Raw genomic sequence first — 17,704 nt, 5'->3', positions numbered from 1 at the left:
ATGCCGTGGCACGTGATCTAAAACGTGTGACATATAACAAAGGCAAAGATGGTAAACCAACAGTGAGGACGATACCGACGAGGACGAAGAAGGGCACAAAGTAGACAAACGTAGCGCTGTATACAAGCTTGAGGACAAGTCCAGCACTCGAAGCTCGAATACTCCACGCTCTAACTTTTCGTTAGTACACTTATTTGAATAAAATACGAACATATATTTCTCCTTCGTCACCACGGAAATGAAACATAATAACAACGAGCAACTATGACGCCTTGTCGTTGATTTACTTTTTTCTACGTTTTTTAGTCACACGGGAAACTGTGTGTTTGCAAACATTCAACGACTCTTCGTGCAATCGTGCAATAGACGGCAACCCTTGAGCGGAAGTGAAAGGGAACACCGCTGTCGCCGCGTAAGAAACGCACGGGAGTGGCACGGTTGCACTCGTACTCTGGCAACAAGAGTCAGGCGAGAAACAAACAGAACGCGAGGACGAGCGGATCTGTTACGTGCCGAGGGGCATTGAATGCCCACGTTGCAATCGATAGGAGCGCGATTGTACGTGGAAGCGATTTGGTGAGAAAGGATGTTGGGAGAGGGTGATAAAGAGCCCGATGCTAACGGATCGGATACGGATTCCTGGAAACGGGAGTCACATGTCCCGTGGTTTCGTTGACTCAACCTGACGCATCGCACCCACATGCATGTGCTATATCTGCCGCCCCACGGGATGGCGAAAGCCAATAGAGATAACTCCACTCGAGGGTGTTATCGGCGCGTGACTTTCGGCAAAGCCGGTAACAGGTGGAGTTTCCGCATCCATTGCGTCACAATTCGCCAAAGCGGACACGCCCGTGGATGCCCTAAGCATCACCGCATCACCGAGGCAATCGATAACAGCTTTGCCTCATCAAGCGGGAATTCCGTGGCTGCTCTGTATGTACTACGCAACAGAGCTCAATACAGTCGTCATCGGCTTTTCTTGAGGAGTGTCTTTATTTGACTGCGAAGAGTATTAGCTAAAAAATATCGTTTATCGTCATTCTACCGAAAAAATATAGGTATTTTGTCTATAGTGGATGTTACACTCAAAATACCACGCATCCCTCATTACTTTTTTTTTCACATGTGCAGTGTCGCCTCACAGAAGTACGCCTTTGAAGCGGTAAAATATTGTCATCAGCAAGCCTAATAAGCTGGACATCGCCATCACAACAAGAAATTGCTGGCAAACTGAGCGTAGAATAATTTGTCGATTCAATCCATACGTGGGCTGGCACGAATCCTATACATAACTTGCAACTACGTCACACCGCGGAACTCTGGGATACGATTTCTCGGCATGCGCCGCCATCACCGAGCACATGGCAGCAGACGACGCCGACTCAAGCTGCGCGGCTCTCGTATTTCCCGTCAACGCTGCACATTGCAACGGCGATTTGCGCGATATTTGGCTGCTTCACGAGAAGTGTAAATCAATAAAAAAAGAGACCAGACGCGGGGACGTACTGTTTGCCAAACGTGATCACAAAGCCGTGCGACCGCACGAAAGAGCTGTCCGAGAAGCGGAGCAGATGGCTTATGCGCGCGTAAACAGGAAGGACCTGACGTTGCACAACGTTTGTGTGCGCGGGTGTCACTTCATAACAGGAAAGTTATGCTTCCGAATCTCCTCACCTTTTCGCCGAGTGTATCACCACGGAGTTATGCGCGAGGTCAATTTTTGTCGAAACGTGAAGCAACGAATTGAACACGGCGATCGCGCCTTGGTTTTCGGGAGGCCCTCTTAGCTCTTCGGTGAAACGAACGCCGACTGGGCGCCAAACATCATATTGGGCCATGGTTTTATGCAGCAATCAGCGACGAAATCAGTGCAGCTTGAGCGTCGCAAAATGCAGACGGCGAAGAGCGCCGCTGTAGGTGATTCGTGCGAAGTTGTTTCAACCATTACGTGCGACACCACTGACGACACTACAGGCTGCATAATGTCCTGAACGATTCTCGTTCGTCATAAGCGCAAGGCAAATGATCAAAACACGCTCACTACGCCGAACTATCCGCGCACAAACGTAAACACAGCGCGGTTACTGAGACGTATGTGCTCGGTGATGGCGGACGGAGGACAGGAACTGACGTCACTTGCAAGTTATGTATAAGAAGGCTTATCGAGACGCTGCTCGCTAATGCAGCTGCCATTGTCGCGACGTAGCCAGTCAGGATGGTCCAATGCAGCTCAGAGGTTTATTGTGTAGTGGAGGGCTGATGATAATGGCGTATAGGCCAGTGGCGCAGCCAGGGGGTACGTGGACCCCATCTGACTGCCCGGCCCCCACTTCAGATAAAGAAAGTGCCCCCCCCCCCCCCGAAAAAAAATTGCTGCCAACGCCCCTGGCGTGGGCATTCCGGCCATGGCCTCTACTGCAGCGTTCCCCACTTTCCAACCAGCTAAACACAATCTATAGTTTCGTTATAGTTTACTATTTGAAGAGGCGTTGCAAAACAGCGCCCTATCGAACATGTTGGACAAGGGCAGGGCCAACAACCACGTGACCATGGTAGCAATGTCACAGACAGCCTTCAGTTTCCTTTTATAGCTAGAAATGGTTTCTTCGCGTAAGCATTAGCCTTACTATAATTTCGCATTGCAATTTTTACATTAATTTTCATCTGTTTGTTATGCTTTCAGCTCAAATTACTGCTCAAGAACCTAAATGAAAACCAGCAGGTAATGACGCCAAGGAAGGCATCGGGGGTTTAATTGTACTATTTTATGTGTGTTGTACTAATTGTGATAAACATGTGAAGAAAGGAAGGCAGACGGAAAGACAACTTGCGGCCGGCAGGGGCCGAACGTGCAACCTTCAGATAACGCGCCCGATGCTACAAACTGAGCTACGGCGGCGGTCGTCATCTCGTCCAATTTATCGGGTATTTATGTGCATGCAAATCTGGGAGTGTTAGTCAGCGGCGCTCGTAGCCATGACGGCGATTGTGGAATACTCTTTCTTTGCCAGCTGGCGGCACGTAGCACTTGATCCAGGCCCGTAGGCAGGAATGTTTTTCGGGGGAGGCCCACTTGCTGAAAGCTTTGACTATTTGAGAAAAACGCCTATTTCCATGAGTTTTTTGTTCGATAAAACACCATGTGTCATAAAAATTTCGGGGGGGGGGGGGGTGTCCGGGCCGCCTGGGCCCCTCCCCCCTGGCTACGGGCCTGACGTGATCCTTTAAAGAGCGGACAGCTGACCAATAGGCCCTCGCATACCACCTGAAGGCATCAAGTGTGCCGGAACGAGAGCCTCGCTATGAATGAATGAAAGAAGGGAATTTTGAGGGCTTGTTTCTTCGTTTGACGCAACCTTAATGAAAACCAGCTTATAATAAAGCCACGGTAGGTATAGGGGGCGTTAATTGCACTGTTTCAAGTGTATTACACTAATTGTGATATATATGTGGAGAAAGTAAAGTGGACGAAAAGGCAACTTCGTAGCTCAAGAAGCTACGAAGACTCACTCCGATAACGTAGTTCAAGATACTTTCGCCGTGCCACTCGGCACCGACACACCCTTTTGAACGAGGCGGCAGCATGTAGACAGGATATGTCAATATCTGCTCCCTTGTTGCTAAGCTCGCTGTATTGTTATTTTTGCTACAGTACACAAAACAATACGAACAACATGATACAGCTCGCTTTCCTGTCACGTTCTTTAGGTTGTTTCAAGTCGATATTACCTTAACATGTGCTCCCCGGTTGAAGTTCATTTCAGAATCAATATCCACTTTATATCCAACACACATGTTGGGGTCCCCCAGGCAGAAAGCTGTCACGGGCAGCTTGACGGGACCTGGAGGGCTACAGAGCGAACCAGGCAGTGGACTCCACATAATTCTAACAACGGTTGAATAAACACGGACATTATGAAAAACAACAAAAAGGTGAACTTGCTTGAGAATGGGTACAGCATATATAATGAAGACTACCTGAGAAATGAATTAACAGTAAATGAAAAAAAAAAGAAAAAAAAAAGACACGGAACAGTCGTTGATGCAGACTTGTATAGTCCCGCCAGTGAACACCCGTGAAGTGTCCCTTCGCTCGTCACTTTGTGGCCACGTGACTCTCGGTGTTCGCTTTTTCGAGATCCGATTCCCCCCCCCCCCCCCCCCCACCTCTCTCACTCTCCATCTCTCTCTCTCTCTCTCGTGTTTGCTCTCTTCTATTCTGTACGTTCTCACACGCCGGACAAGTAGCCCGATACCTCACTCACGCGAGACGCATCTCCTCTATATTTAAAACTGCCTGCAGCGGTGGTGGTCACACAGAGTGGCGGAGGCCGGCCAATGACACCGGGCGGCTCTATCTGTGCTGACCGCCGACTGGACACGCTTTTCTAGCCAGACAAACACGCATGCACGTGCTACCCCGCGTGTTCCGTCGACGTTGCTTTAGGTCGCGATCGCCTTTCCCCTCTGCTCTGCTGGCTGACGACTGCGTCGTCACCATCATCCACAGAAGAAGAAAACAGCTCGAAGATAAAAACGATATCGGAAATCTGCGCAAAAGCTTGGCTCCGTCAAAAGCGAATCTCTGCAACATCTTCTAGTGTTGCTCCAGCCAGCGATAACGAGATTTCGATCACGGAAGTAGCCGGAATCTAGGTGCAAAGGCGTTCGCGAAACGCAAGAACAGGTGATACGCATCGTATAGTGTTTGCGGTACTTCTTGTCGGCGCTATCACCAGCGAAAAAGAAAACTAGAGCAGAAACCATCTGACCACTATTGTTAGATGATATTAGAAAAAGAAATGCGATGCGCGTTTCAACATTATTAATGTTTCCCAAACACACACTGACGGCGATTAAGCACAGAGGGAATTCATGTTTAGCTAGGTGAATATATAGTTAACTGGCGCATTGCAGTGCCTATACGCCGTTAAGTAAAGGCTCGCAGCCAAGTTCGATTTCCCTATTCAAGTACATGTCAAACGCATGAACTCTCTGAGTAGAAAAGCCAATTTACTGATTGGAAGTAAATTAGTTGCAGTTAGGAGAGAAGGCTGAATACGATTATAGAGAACATAACTGTGATACAAGGCTTCACAGTTTTTCAGAAAAATGCCGGCAGTTAGCGTTTAGAGAAAATTTATAACATCGTTGCGCACGGGATATCGCAGTTCTGAAAATTATCCTTTTTAACATCTCAAGCGTAGAACTGTGCCATATGATGTTACAGTATACGTGAAAATGTTACTGTCTGCAACGGTTTTTGAATATGTTCTACTCACAACCTATAGTGGCATATTTCAGAGCTGTGTATAAATGCATTACTTTTGAGCGCTGTAGACGTCTCAAATCTTCGAGAAGGTTCAGCATTGTGATGTGCTTCGTGATGACGTTTCATTGTGTAAAGGACCATATATGAGTATAAGACACCCCGTATCGGCAAGACGCCGCAATATTTTGATCACCTGGTTTCTTCAATGTGCATCTTAACCTCAGTACACGGGCGTGGTTGCATTTCGCTTTATCGAAATGTGACTGTCGTCGCTGGAAATCGAGCCCGGACCCTTCATGGAGGAATAACTATGCAAATGCTTTGCACCAAAGCTGCTTGAATGAAAAAAAAAATCTGCGCACTTTGACTACTCTTTCCCATTCCTTTTGCGCGGATGTCGTGTTTCCTACTAGCATCAATGTAGTCATAAGAAAATTGTTAAATCTTACGTCCCAAAACCACGATATGATTATGAGGGACGCCGTAGCGGAGGGCTCCGGAAATTTCGACGATCTGGTGTTCTTTAACGTGCACTTAAATCTAGCCTCTATCATATCACCTCCATCGAAATGCGGCAGGGATTCGATCCCGCAACCCTAGGGTGAGCAGTCGAGCACCATAACCACTAGACCACCGTGGCGAATAATGTAGTGATCAATATATGACCCGCATCCCGCACTCATTTGACGTCAACTACAAATCATATTCAGCATGAGCTGAGTTAATTAAACATTTGCGTGACACTGTAATGTTTCCATGGTAGTGCGGTGCGTCAGAGAAGTAGTTTTTTCCATACATCTTTATGGAACCTTTATCTATCAACAGCGCACGCAACAGTCGCTACGCTTATCTCTATTGAATTCGCACGATGCCTGTCGCGACTGCGGCTGCTTGTGTATCGCAAATTCTTTGATACTGCTCCTCTGACGTCAGGTGCAGTGGCGATGGAATTTCACACCTTATCCCCTACGTGTCCGAAGCCCCAGACCAACGTATGCAGATCTTAATCATAATCTATAATGACGCCCATACCCAGAGCTGATTCTGCTGCTTTTTAGAGATTTTTTTTCTTTCGATTTTGATGCAAAGAACATGAATGAATGAAGTTTAAATCTAGCAATGTTAAATTACAGCAAACGGTGTAAAAAAATTTGGCGAACATTGCAATAGGCCACGCAAGGCTTGAAACAGCGAAACTGGACGAAATCAGAAGACTAATCTGGTTGCTTCTAGGTTGTTTCTAGGCCTTGGCTATGTGATGCAGGCTGTTTCTAGGTTGCTTATCGGTCGTTGCTAGGCTTTAGCAAGGTGTTTCTAGGTTGTTTCTACGTTAATTCTCAGCGCAGAGAGGTTCGAGTTAAACCACAGACAGACACGACACGGATGTCCAAATTCCAGAGACAAACTCTAAGAAACAAAAATATTTGCGTTTATTGAACCATGTGACAAGTACATGAAGTACATGAGTGTGACTTTTTTCGGAGACTTCTGACTTGCCACGTATACGACTCTCTTTAAAGAGTCACGGTGACTCTCTTGGTGGGTCAGTGACGGCGCGCTCTAGGAGAGTAGCCTGACCCTCTAGGAAGAGTGGAAGGACACTTATACGAAGGTTAAAATTACCACTTATGAGGAAGTCAGACGATTCTTGCCCGTAACACTCCTACGGGGGTCAAATGACACGCACCGAAGCGTCAAGCGACTCCACAACTATTTTAAGTTACTCAATAGACCCATGCTCTATTTTTGCGCGACTACTGTTGAAAATACTGAAGTATTCATGTTTAAGCAAGTCCAATAATACTTGCCGTTGTGCCCAACGACTGCAAAAAAGGAGTAGTTCAATTTTAGCATTATTTTAACGAAACTCATCAAAACGACACACCTTTTCCAGCAGAGTCATCTCGAAAGCGCGATAAGATGGTCTGTGATTTCCAATTAAGAAGTCGAGGTATTGCTCATTTACATGCTTGTATGAGTATAGCCAACTAAAATGTTTGACAGTGATGTGCATAGTGTCATATGGTGAAAAATAAACTGCAGAAATCGGCACCATGTTTCCAGATTTATTCCTTATGAGTATGAGTAAATCAAAAAGTGGTGTCTGCTGGAGGCATCAGACTTGTGACTTGCTATGTTGTCGCTCCCGTTCAGCCTGAGCAGCCATGAAAAATGGTATCTGCAAAGCAGAACGTGATATGATGATAGGAAAACGGAATTGTAATGGGAGTTTGCAAAACCTACACAATAAGTGATTTGCACAGACATAATGAAGGCTCACAACAAAACAACAAACGCAGACAGCCATGGTAAGGGACCAAGTTTTTTGCCGTTATCATGTAAAACACAACTTGCAAATAGTATATAGCTTTTGTAACATGTCACTTGGCGACAAACTTGCAGCGCAACATCATGTGAGCCTCTTTTAAACAACAAACGAAATTGGTTTAGGCTCCTTTGCGTGGGTGCCATTCACCTCTTTTCCTACGTCGCCTTGTCCAACCAAAGGAAATGTAGGATCAACTGTCTCGTTGACAGGGCGAACGCCGCTGGTAATTTTCCCATCACGAGTGGTGAGGCGCCAGACAATAGTGACACCTTCGTTTCCCCGAGTGTGGCTGTCAACTGGAGTGAAGAGGTGGTAGAAGCAACACGGGATTCTGGGAATAACCAACACGCACAACACTGATTATTTGTATTTAAAACCACACTTTGCTCAACACACCGGTACTGCACACACATCTGACACGAATGTTTCGTTTTAAATAATTTCGCAATGAAACCAAATTTGCTCGTAAAAGAAGGCGGGAACCTCGTTTTGCAATAGGCACTGGCAATGCACGAATGAAAGCACTTCTTTTCTGAGAAATAGATTCAAAATTTGGTTTCAGAATAAGCACGGCTTTGCGCCGGCATATTCCGACACCCAAGCGCATACTCCGGCCGTGAGCGGTTACTGACCGCGTGTTTTACAAACGTAACCCATCTTTAAATACTCAGATAAACGCATGCGAGTACGAGCGCCCAAGCAACACCCAGCGCGCACGGACGCCGCCTACGTCGAGATCAGGCATGTCATATATATGCTAGAATTGCCGCACATAGCTCCCACAGTCACGTACACTCACTCGATTCTGTTATAATGCCGAAAGTCATCGCAGATGTATAGGCAACCCACGAGAGCAGCAAACAGAAACGAGGGAAAAGAGTGCATGGCGGCGGCCGCAACAACGCGCATCGTCGAACGTCTCGACCTTTTCGCCTTACCGGCGACGCGTGTCCAACTTAAAGGGCCCCTCACCAGGCTACATAGCAAATTTTAGTTAGACGCTGGAAGTTGTTGTGTGCCGAATGAAGAGCAGTATGCCGCAAGAATTTTTCAAATCGGTTCATTACGAGCTGAGAAAAACAATAACTTGTAGCGGCGCGAAACCATGATGCGAGGAGGCGGGTTTCAAACCCTTGCCACTCGCCCCGTGTAGCCTTCGCAAGCCAAATCCCTTCCCTGCCCTCTTCACTTGACACATACGCATGAACACGTCATGCGCATGCATGGTCACGTGCGCATGACGTGCCCGAGCCAGCCGGAGCACGCGAGCGGCGTTGCACGGCCGCTACCTTTTTTTTTATGTAGCGGCCATGGGCGTTTTGTCGGCGTTCTCTGTGGTGTACTGCCTGTCTCTGCGGGACGGGCATGAAAGTTGAGACATTTGTACGGGCACGAGAGTGGCGATATCATGAGCCAGTGCCGCATTAACGTTTCCTTGGACGCCGTAGAATAAACGAGCATAATGAGTGCTCGAACGCGCTAGAACATTACTTTCGTTTCCAGGGCTGGCGTCTGCTCGATGCGCTAACCGCGGGGACACGAACGCATGGGAAAGGGAGGCACATTAGCCCCGCATGTCGCTGCAATTCATGAAAAAAAAACTAAAAAAGACGCACACATTTTCTTTCTGTGTATCATTATTTCTCTCAAGTTTTATTAATCTATTCAAGCAACAAATTACGCAAACTACACATGTCGTGTCAAATAATTATCGCAGCGTCACGTGCTACTGTTGGCGACGTCAGAGCACAGTCGTCTACGTAGGGGAGCGACGTCACATTACTACCATCTACGTAGGGTCATTTTCTCATGTACGTCATCCCCTCATTCTCTAAAGCGCGCGCCCGCGAGAGGAAGGGCAAGCAGCGTTCACCTTGAAATTTGACCCATTTCCGCGGCGCGTAGCGTCGCAAATTTTGGCAGACGTGATCGTGAACGCCCAGTGTATGCATTGCGCTTGTTAGCTCAAAATTGTCAAACCTGGTGAGGGGCCCTTTAAGTGACTAACGCGTACGTTGTGGAAGCATCGTGCTATATCTGCACCTCAAACTACCGCCTTTAAGCCAACAAAAACTGTCATATATAGTGCGTCTAATGTTCTGTACACAGACTTTTTTTTCACGTTCCCACGCGCATAAGCACGATGCACGTTAAATGTCGATGGAAATGTTATTATGAAGTAGACTAAAGCGCGTCACAAAACAACATCTTGCACTTTCAGCAGTGCAGACACGACCAGCTAACAATGACCCTTGATAATTGCTAGCATTGCTCATTTTATTTGAGCTTAGTTGTACAGCAACGCGCATAACGGTGTCAACTCGGTAAGTGACAGTTTTATTTGGGCATTCGCAACAGCCCCGCGGACGCAGGCTGCAGTTGGAAATGGCTGGCAGCCTACTTCCACAGAGCTGCTGCAGACGCTGAGCTAAAGCTGTATAATTGGTATCTACTAAAGCAGTGCCCTCACCTTTAACAGGTGCACGTTGTCCGTGTCCGCATCTCCATGAATATTCCGCCCTCCAAGCATCACTTCGAGCCAGTGTTGTATGCGTTACCGAAAAAAAGTAACTAAATACGTTACTCGTTACGCTAAAGAAAAAGGAACGCGTTACCACCCTGCGTTACCCATAAAAAAAGTTAACGCGTTACCGTTACCGTTACCGAAAAAAAGTAACGGACGTTACTTGTGCCGTTACACCATAGTCAGAAATATTAATCAGTGCTTCTTCATCTTAACGACCTACAATAGCAACTTTATAAAACTCCTATTCACAGGTAACATTAAAGTTGTCGCCAAAGCAAAAATTTTACCCGAAATACTGATTAAACGAGAACAGTTTGCACAAATCTGCCGTAACTTCGCAGTACTATAGTGGCCTAAAGTTACCTGTATAATTAGATGTGATGGCTTCTAACTGTGTGGCATATGGGGAAGCTATTTTTCGGAATGGGTCATTAAGCACAAAGTGATCGATTTCATCATCAACGCTCTCCGCAATGAAAACACCACTGAACAAGCCTGAACTAATTATGACGGCGTGCTTCTACTGCTAAATAAGTGCGCAGATTTGGTAGCAATAAAGGAATGCTTAAATGGCATAAATCTGGGGAAAGGTATTTGCGCACATAAACAACTTCTTTTTTTCCCAGTATGACCTGCATAATTGCCTGAAATATTGCGACTGCGTATGTGAAAGTGTTCAAGGTCAGCCTCGCTTGCTCAGGATTTCAACAACCAGAAACATAGGCGCAGTTGCAAATAACAAGAAGCAAAACTAGTCTTGAATACGAAGTTGATAAACAGTGCTAGAGTATTGCAGGAACAGTTTCCTAATGTAACCACAAACCGCTGAATATAAGCAACAGCTGCGTTTCAAAGCTTTATACGGACAGCTTGACTCGTTGATTTGCGAATACGTCCGCACCTACGCTAAATAGGAGCTCGACGGACCCACTATATGGTACTCCTGTATTCACTTTAAGGAAGAGCTGGTGAGCGCTCGGAAAGTATTCCTTGAAGATGCAATGCGGCATCAAAGGTACCGAGACAGCCGCTCATCTTCAGTTGGCGATTACGTTCAGAAGGCATTTCCGTACAAGTCATCCTCCTTTGTGCTGGAGCCCACACCGAGTTGTGATGTCCGCAAGCCGAGCAGATCTCGACAGTTCGCTTTTGACGGTTATGAGGACAGAATTACGCTTCGCTTCATCGACATTCAACGACAACTTGAACCTCGATAGCAAGGTAGCCGAAAGTATAGCAGATTTAATTAATAAATTTCGGGAATTTGCTCCCCATTACAATTTCCTCTGCGCAAAAAAGGACCCCGTGCGGGGTCGCTTTGTGAATGCTTGGCGAGCCGACAGCAGTCCGCAGCAGCAACAAAATAACGTCGGGGCGAGCTCCGAGAAAGGCGCTCCTACAAGACGAATGAATTTTGTGTAAGCCTGCGAGAATAATTGGAATAAAAAGTAACGAGTAACGTGACACCTCACGTTACCGAAAAATTGTAACGAAAGTACGTTACCCGTTACAGTTCCGAAATAGTAACGAGTACGTTACTAAGTTACTGAAAAAAGTAACGCGTTACCGGTAACGCCGTTACTTGTAACGCGTTACCGCCAACACTGCTTCGAGCACAGAGCCTGGCATCACCACCACGGAAGTTGCGCATGTTCGCTCGAACACAAAACTACAAGGCAGGCAACTGACGCAACGTGGGCAGCCAACGCAGCGCATTCCAAAAGACCGAGGAGGCTATGTATGAGACGGAGACGCCGCGCCAGCCCAGCTCTGTCGGCGAGCGAGCCACGGGCCATGGCGCCACAATGGCACCGAACGGCAAACGCGCGATAGGTACGGCGTATACGGCGGCGCCTTCATCACGAAAGCTAATCGAAACGCGCTTCACGAGAGTCCGGTGACTCCTACAGAAATGCTAATCTCTCTTTTTCTGCTTCTACCTTCCAAAAGGCGTCAAATGAATACCCGAAGAGAGTCGCGGTGCTGTGACCCTCTTTTGACTCTTTTTTTATCTTAGAGTGCAGGAACTCGCGCTGAAACCCAGCGTTCGCACCACTCATGATCTACGGGCTGCTTATTCTAGTTGTAGCTAGGTAGAACTTGGTTGTAGTTAGGTTGTCGGTAGAATGGGGCGGCAGCTTGTCGAGTTCACTCTTTGGCGTGGCTTCTTTCCGCATACCCGTTTGATGACGATAGTTTTCTGCTTCATTTTCAGAGGATCAGTGGTGAGTAGTGGAATTTACCAATATATCTGTGGCACATACCCGTTTATGATTATGATACCCGCATGCCCGTTTGATGACGATAGTTCTCCTCTTCATATTTAGTGGATCAGTGTTGAGTAGTGGTATTTACCCACTTTCTGTGGCACATACCCGTTTATGATTATGATACCCGCATACCTGTTTGATGACGGTAGTTTTCGTCTTCATTTTTAGTGGACTGGTGGTGATTAGTGGGACTTAACCGATGCTATAGATCAGGCACGTAGGCATGGGGGGGGGGGCCCGGGGGGCCCGCCCCCCCCCCCCCCCCGAAATTCGTCCGGCCTTCTATATTCCCGGGCAACTTTTGTTTTATTTTTGCCATGGAAATACTTTCTTTCGAACAATTAGGCCTTGGGCCCCCCCCCCCCCCCCCCCGAAAAAAAATCCTGGCTACGTGCCTGCTATAGATAACAAGAAAGGATCAGTGGATTGTAAGACGGACATAAAATTTCAATGTTTTTGCTGCCTTCTTACAAGCTCTCCTTGTGGCCAACATTAATGTTTTCCACAAGCAGAGCTGGCGTAAACGGGATAAAATTGGGCCAGCTACGGACTATAGTGGTTATAGTGGTTCTAGTTCACTATAATAGTGGTGCAAAGACTAAGGAAGCGACAAAGCTGGTGGCGTTGCTCTCCTCCTCACCCTCACTTCCGTTTTCCCACCCCTTGCTACACTATACCATACAAGAGAGCTCCACTAACGTGAAACCTGGTGAGATGCGAAGCACCGGTGTTACCCATAGAAACACGTCAATAGCAATGAGAAGACAGCGTCCTCTCATTACTACCGACATCGTCCGGCGCCCATCGCAGACAGCGTCCATCGCTGAAACGGAGCTTTTCCTGAGCCAACGCGCCGTGTTATTTGCCACTCGGAGAAGCGCACGTGGCGTTGTCTCTCGCGGGCGAGCGCGCGTTCTCGCGAGCTTTTCCTGAGCGAAGGTACCTTCTTATTACCACTTGCTTTACTGTGACGGGCGACGACAGGAGACACCGTGACGGGCATGGTGGTGGGGTATGACGACAGGAGACGCCGACAGCCCGAGTCCATAAAGGCCCGAACACACGTACGCGTTGCAGCGCGTCAACGCGTGACTTTTTGACGCGGCGTCGCGCCCTTTCCCTATGGGGAGAGAGGGCGCGCAGTTTCGCGTAGCCGCGCGCCCTCTCTCCCCATAGGGAGAGGGCGCGGCGCCGCGTCAAAAAGTCACGCGTTGACGCACTGCAACGTGTACGTACGTGTGTTCGGGCCTTTAGGTGCTTCGCACGTAAAAGACGCCAGACACGGCCTGGTGTTCTTTTTTTTCCTCGGCTGGGTTAGATAATTAAATTCAGCTTCTTAATGTTTTCAGTGATGTGACCGACAAAAGTCACGTCTGCGCAGCAGCTGTATGGGGCAGTAACCTGGCACACTTTTTCAAACGCAAATATTTGTCTCTAAGATGGAGCACTTGTACAACATGTTTGACAAAATCGATTTATGCACAAATACATGCATGTTTACTTACAATGCCGAAAAGATGAAATTAAGTTACTGCTCTTCATTTTTCTGCGGACAGCCCTAATCTTTAGTCCAGTGACCTCAGGTCACCTAACATTTTTTTTCGTAATCCGATTCATACATTTATGACATTGTGTGGTTTACTATAGTAAAAGTACTGGAAGCATAAGCTGTGTAAATTTAGCATGCGTGCTGTTTACTATGCAGAAGAAATATTCTGATGGCGTTCGTGCCTTGAGAACAACCTAGGTCTTGGCTGCGTGGTGAAGTGCCTGCTCTTGTGCTTTTTGGTAATAATAGTTAGGATCCTGGTTTATAGGCGGCTAATAAAATACAGAGCTTGCAAATTGTCTTTTGTGTCCAAAATGTGATTTGTGCTGCATGAAATTTGTGGTAATGGGAGGGTTCGTATTTCACTTCGACAAGTTCGCAAACACGAAACGTTGATGCTGTCGAGAAACATAACCGAAATACCGGGATGCTGGGACACCATGATGACTCAGGAAAATCCCACAGTCCACTGCAACGCGTGGACTTGTTGAAGTCTGGTGATTGTATGGTCAGGCAACTTTAAAAACAAATTAAGCACCCTGCATGAACTTTTGTACAAGTATATTACAACAAATAATATTACAGCTTTTCTAAAACAAACTATAACGAAATTGTCTGTTGAAGTATACATAGACGTGCTGCTCACTGTAATTAATGGAAACAATCAAACAGAAGACTGTAGTCTAAAAGTTTGTCATTGCACCAAGTATACCTTTTTTTTAGCTTGATCAACACCAGTTAGAAGCTATATTACTGAACTTAAGAATGTAACCTCGCATTATGGCCCAGTAGTAGTAGAGAACATTATTTACACAGTATGGTCAGTCTGAATTGTTTGGCACTTGTTGCGCCTAGCAGCTACAACTGCAAAGCATTCGCCAGTATGCTTCAATGACCACTCGAAATTACAGCGCTAACTTAAATATGGTTTGCCAACACGTTCAGTCTTATTTTTCTCCGAAAGGCCGTAGCAGGATGTGGCAGGTTGTGGCAGGTTTCATCTCGCGCAGTGTGGCGCAATTGACACAGCCATCACATTACCCTGTTTCTTTCAGTTTTAATTGCGGTAGTCCTATACAGAAAAAAAAAAACAGAGATAACGACGTCGGCCAGACAATAGACGGCCATGATAACCGGATGCAATAATTCAGCGCGCCATATGACGTGATATGAGGTTGATATGAGGTGCATATTCCTTCAGATATATTTCCTCACAACGACCACGTGGTGCTCGAAAACAGTGCTATTTATGGAAAACAGTACATTTTCTCTTCCACTGTTCCCGTCCTTGCCAACTTTATCCCACACATTTCGAGCTCGTGCCCGCTTTAGTTATTCTGTTGTTGCGTCAATACGCGCGAACAGTGTGTATTCGCTGCAGTTTTTTTTTTTTTTAATGAGACTAAAGTGCTCAGACAAAGGAATGACAGGGTGCATTTTGAAAGCACTGTCGCATAAAATCAAACACACAGAGTCAACAACGACAAGGGTACCAATATGGGCTTGTTGGTTCATCGTAAACTGGCTAGTAGCATAGCGCGGGAAGACGCACGGACAAAGAAGAAGTACGAGACGAACACAGGCGCTTGTGTTCGTCTCGTACTTCTTTTTTGTCTGTGTGTCTTCCCGCGCTATGCTACTAGCCAGTTTCAACAACGACATCAGGATGTCATTTCGGTCATCAGCTTTTGATCAAATGCTCAGCAAAGGCCCGTTCATGTTAACCTCCCTTCAATTTACTGAATGGCAACTGAATAAAGCCAATTCTTGCGAATTTCCCAATGCAACACGTCGATCTCCCCAAGAGCTGATAATGCAATAATAACATGTGGGTTTTACTTGCTAAACCCACGATATGATTATGAGGCACGCCACAGTGGAGCGCTCTGGAACTTTCGACCATCTGGTGTTCTTTAACAAGCACTGACATCGCACATTACACTGGCCTCTAGCATTTCGCCTACATCGAAACGCGACCGCCGCGGCTGGGAACAAACTCGCGACCTTAGGGTCAGCAGTCGAGCACCGTAACCACTGTATCACCGCGGAGGACAAGACCTGATTGTGTGTTCCTTAAATTAGCAACCGTTATGTTTCTGAGATCGCATATTATTATACAAAGGAAATGTTAGCGAAGGAATGCAGTATCAGCTACCATTTTCCTTTTTGTGAAGATGTGGTGTTTTTCGTATGCTTTCCTATACACTCTGACGATCTTGAGTGCATGTGGTACACATGAAATTACACGCACGTATGTGACACGCATACGTCCGTACATCACGCACGCATAAATATAGCATACGGACATATGCTGCATGACTACGTGTATGAAAGAGAAACGCACGAGCATAAGCAAAACGAATTTTGCAAAGGAGCTTTCACCACAATTAACGAGTCAAAACAAAACAGCCCCACCTCTATCATCCAAAGCGCATAGCAACATTATAAAAAAAAGCTGATGTCTGCTAAAGCTTTTTCTTTTTTTAACTTTTGTAATGTCCGCTGTAAGGATCCGTATCACCAGCAAACTAATCCTCCGTCCTTGATGACTGGTGAAGCAGTTAGAAACGCTTACGTACGGTCTATTCACCCTTCCCGATCTCGTATAGAATATTAGCAACCAACAATTCATCTTGCATCATTACTAGAAGCACGTCAAGGATACAATGTGACGGCGTGCTCAGCCGAAACACATATAATTAATAATTCCAGCGGTTTTACGTAAGCACACGGGTGTTCTTTGCATTTCGTCCCCACCGAAATGCAGCCGCCGTGGCAGGGAATCGCACCCGCGCCCTCGAGCTCAGCAGCGCGACAGCCGAAACACAGGAGGTCAGGACGGTAAGTGGGGGATCGAAGGCTTAACTTTCCTTGGACCCGAATGCCACCCTTTTCTCTGTCTCCGACCCATGACCCGTGCCCCAAGGCAGAGATAAGCGACGAAGGCGAACTACCCGCATGAGTCGTCAGAAAAGCCGTATCTCAAACCACAACGAACTGCGTGCGGTTGTGAGCTATGGCTTGCGAAACGCGAGACCTTCCACATACAAAGGTTCCTGGTTTGCCGTGGTGTCGCGCGCGCACTCTCTTCGGCGCCGGCGCCAGGAACCCTTGAGTCTCGGTCCCATATCGGCCGCGACGCGAAGCTTCAGCTGCCGAGCGGCAACCCAATATGGCTCGTAATCTGGCGACTGTCTGTGCTGTGGACCCGCCCACGTCGTCGCCGCCCGAGTCCCTGATTCTGTCAGGTCAATGTTTCTCCTCCGCTCAAGCCTTTAACGTGTGCACTCTCGAAGGCAGCTGCCTCTCGCACTCGAAGACCGAGGTCGTAAAGGCTTGTTTGACAACAGATGGGTGCTTGCTTGCTAATCTCTCAGTTGGCCGCTATCATTTGCCGACATGAAGGGCAACTTGTGCTAGTCAGTCTGCACGTGAATTAATATAGCAACAGTTAAGGGAGCTTCGCATCCGCGATAGTAACCTGACGCACAAGAGAGAGAGAGATGGGAGAAATGGCGCGGTATATATATAGGAGAAAGAAAGATAGAACGCCTAGAACAAAACAAAAGTTCACTACACTGGGGAACGGAGATTACCCAGAACACACACACACACACACACACACACACACACACACACACACACACACACACACACACACACACACACACACACACACACACACTACACTACACTACACTACACTACACTACACTACACTACACCACACATGGGAACGGAAATAGGATAGATG

This window comes from Rhipicephalus sanguineus, chromosome 5 (assembly GCF_013339695.2).
Source record: "Rhipicephalus sanguineus isolate Rsan-2018 chromosome 5, BIME_Rsan_1.4, whole genome shotgun sequence".
Lineage (NCBI taxonomy): Eukaryota > Metazoa > Arthropoda > Arachnida > Ixodida > Ixodidae > Rhipicephalus > Rhipicephalus sanguineus.
The sequence above is the reverse complement of the archived record's forward strand: the minus strand, read 5'-3'. Positions refer to the sequence as shown.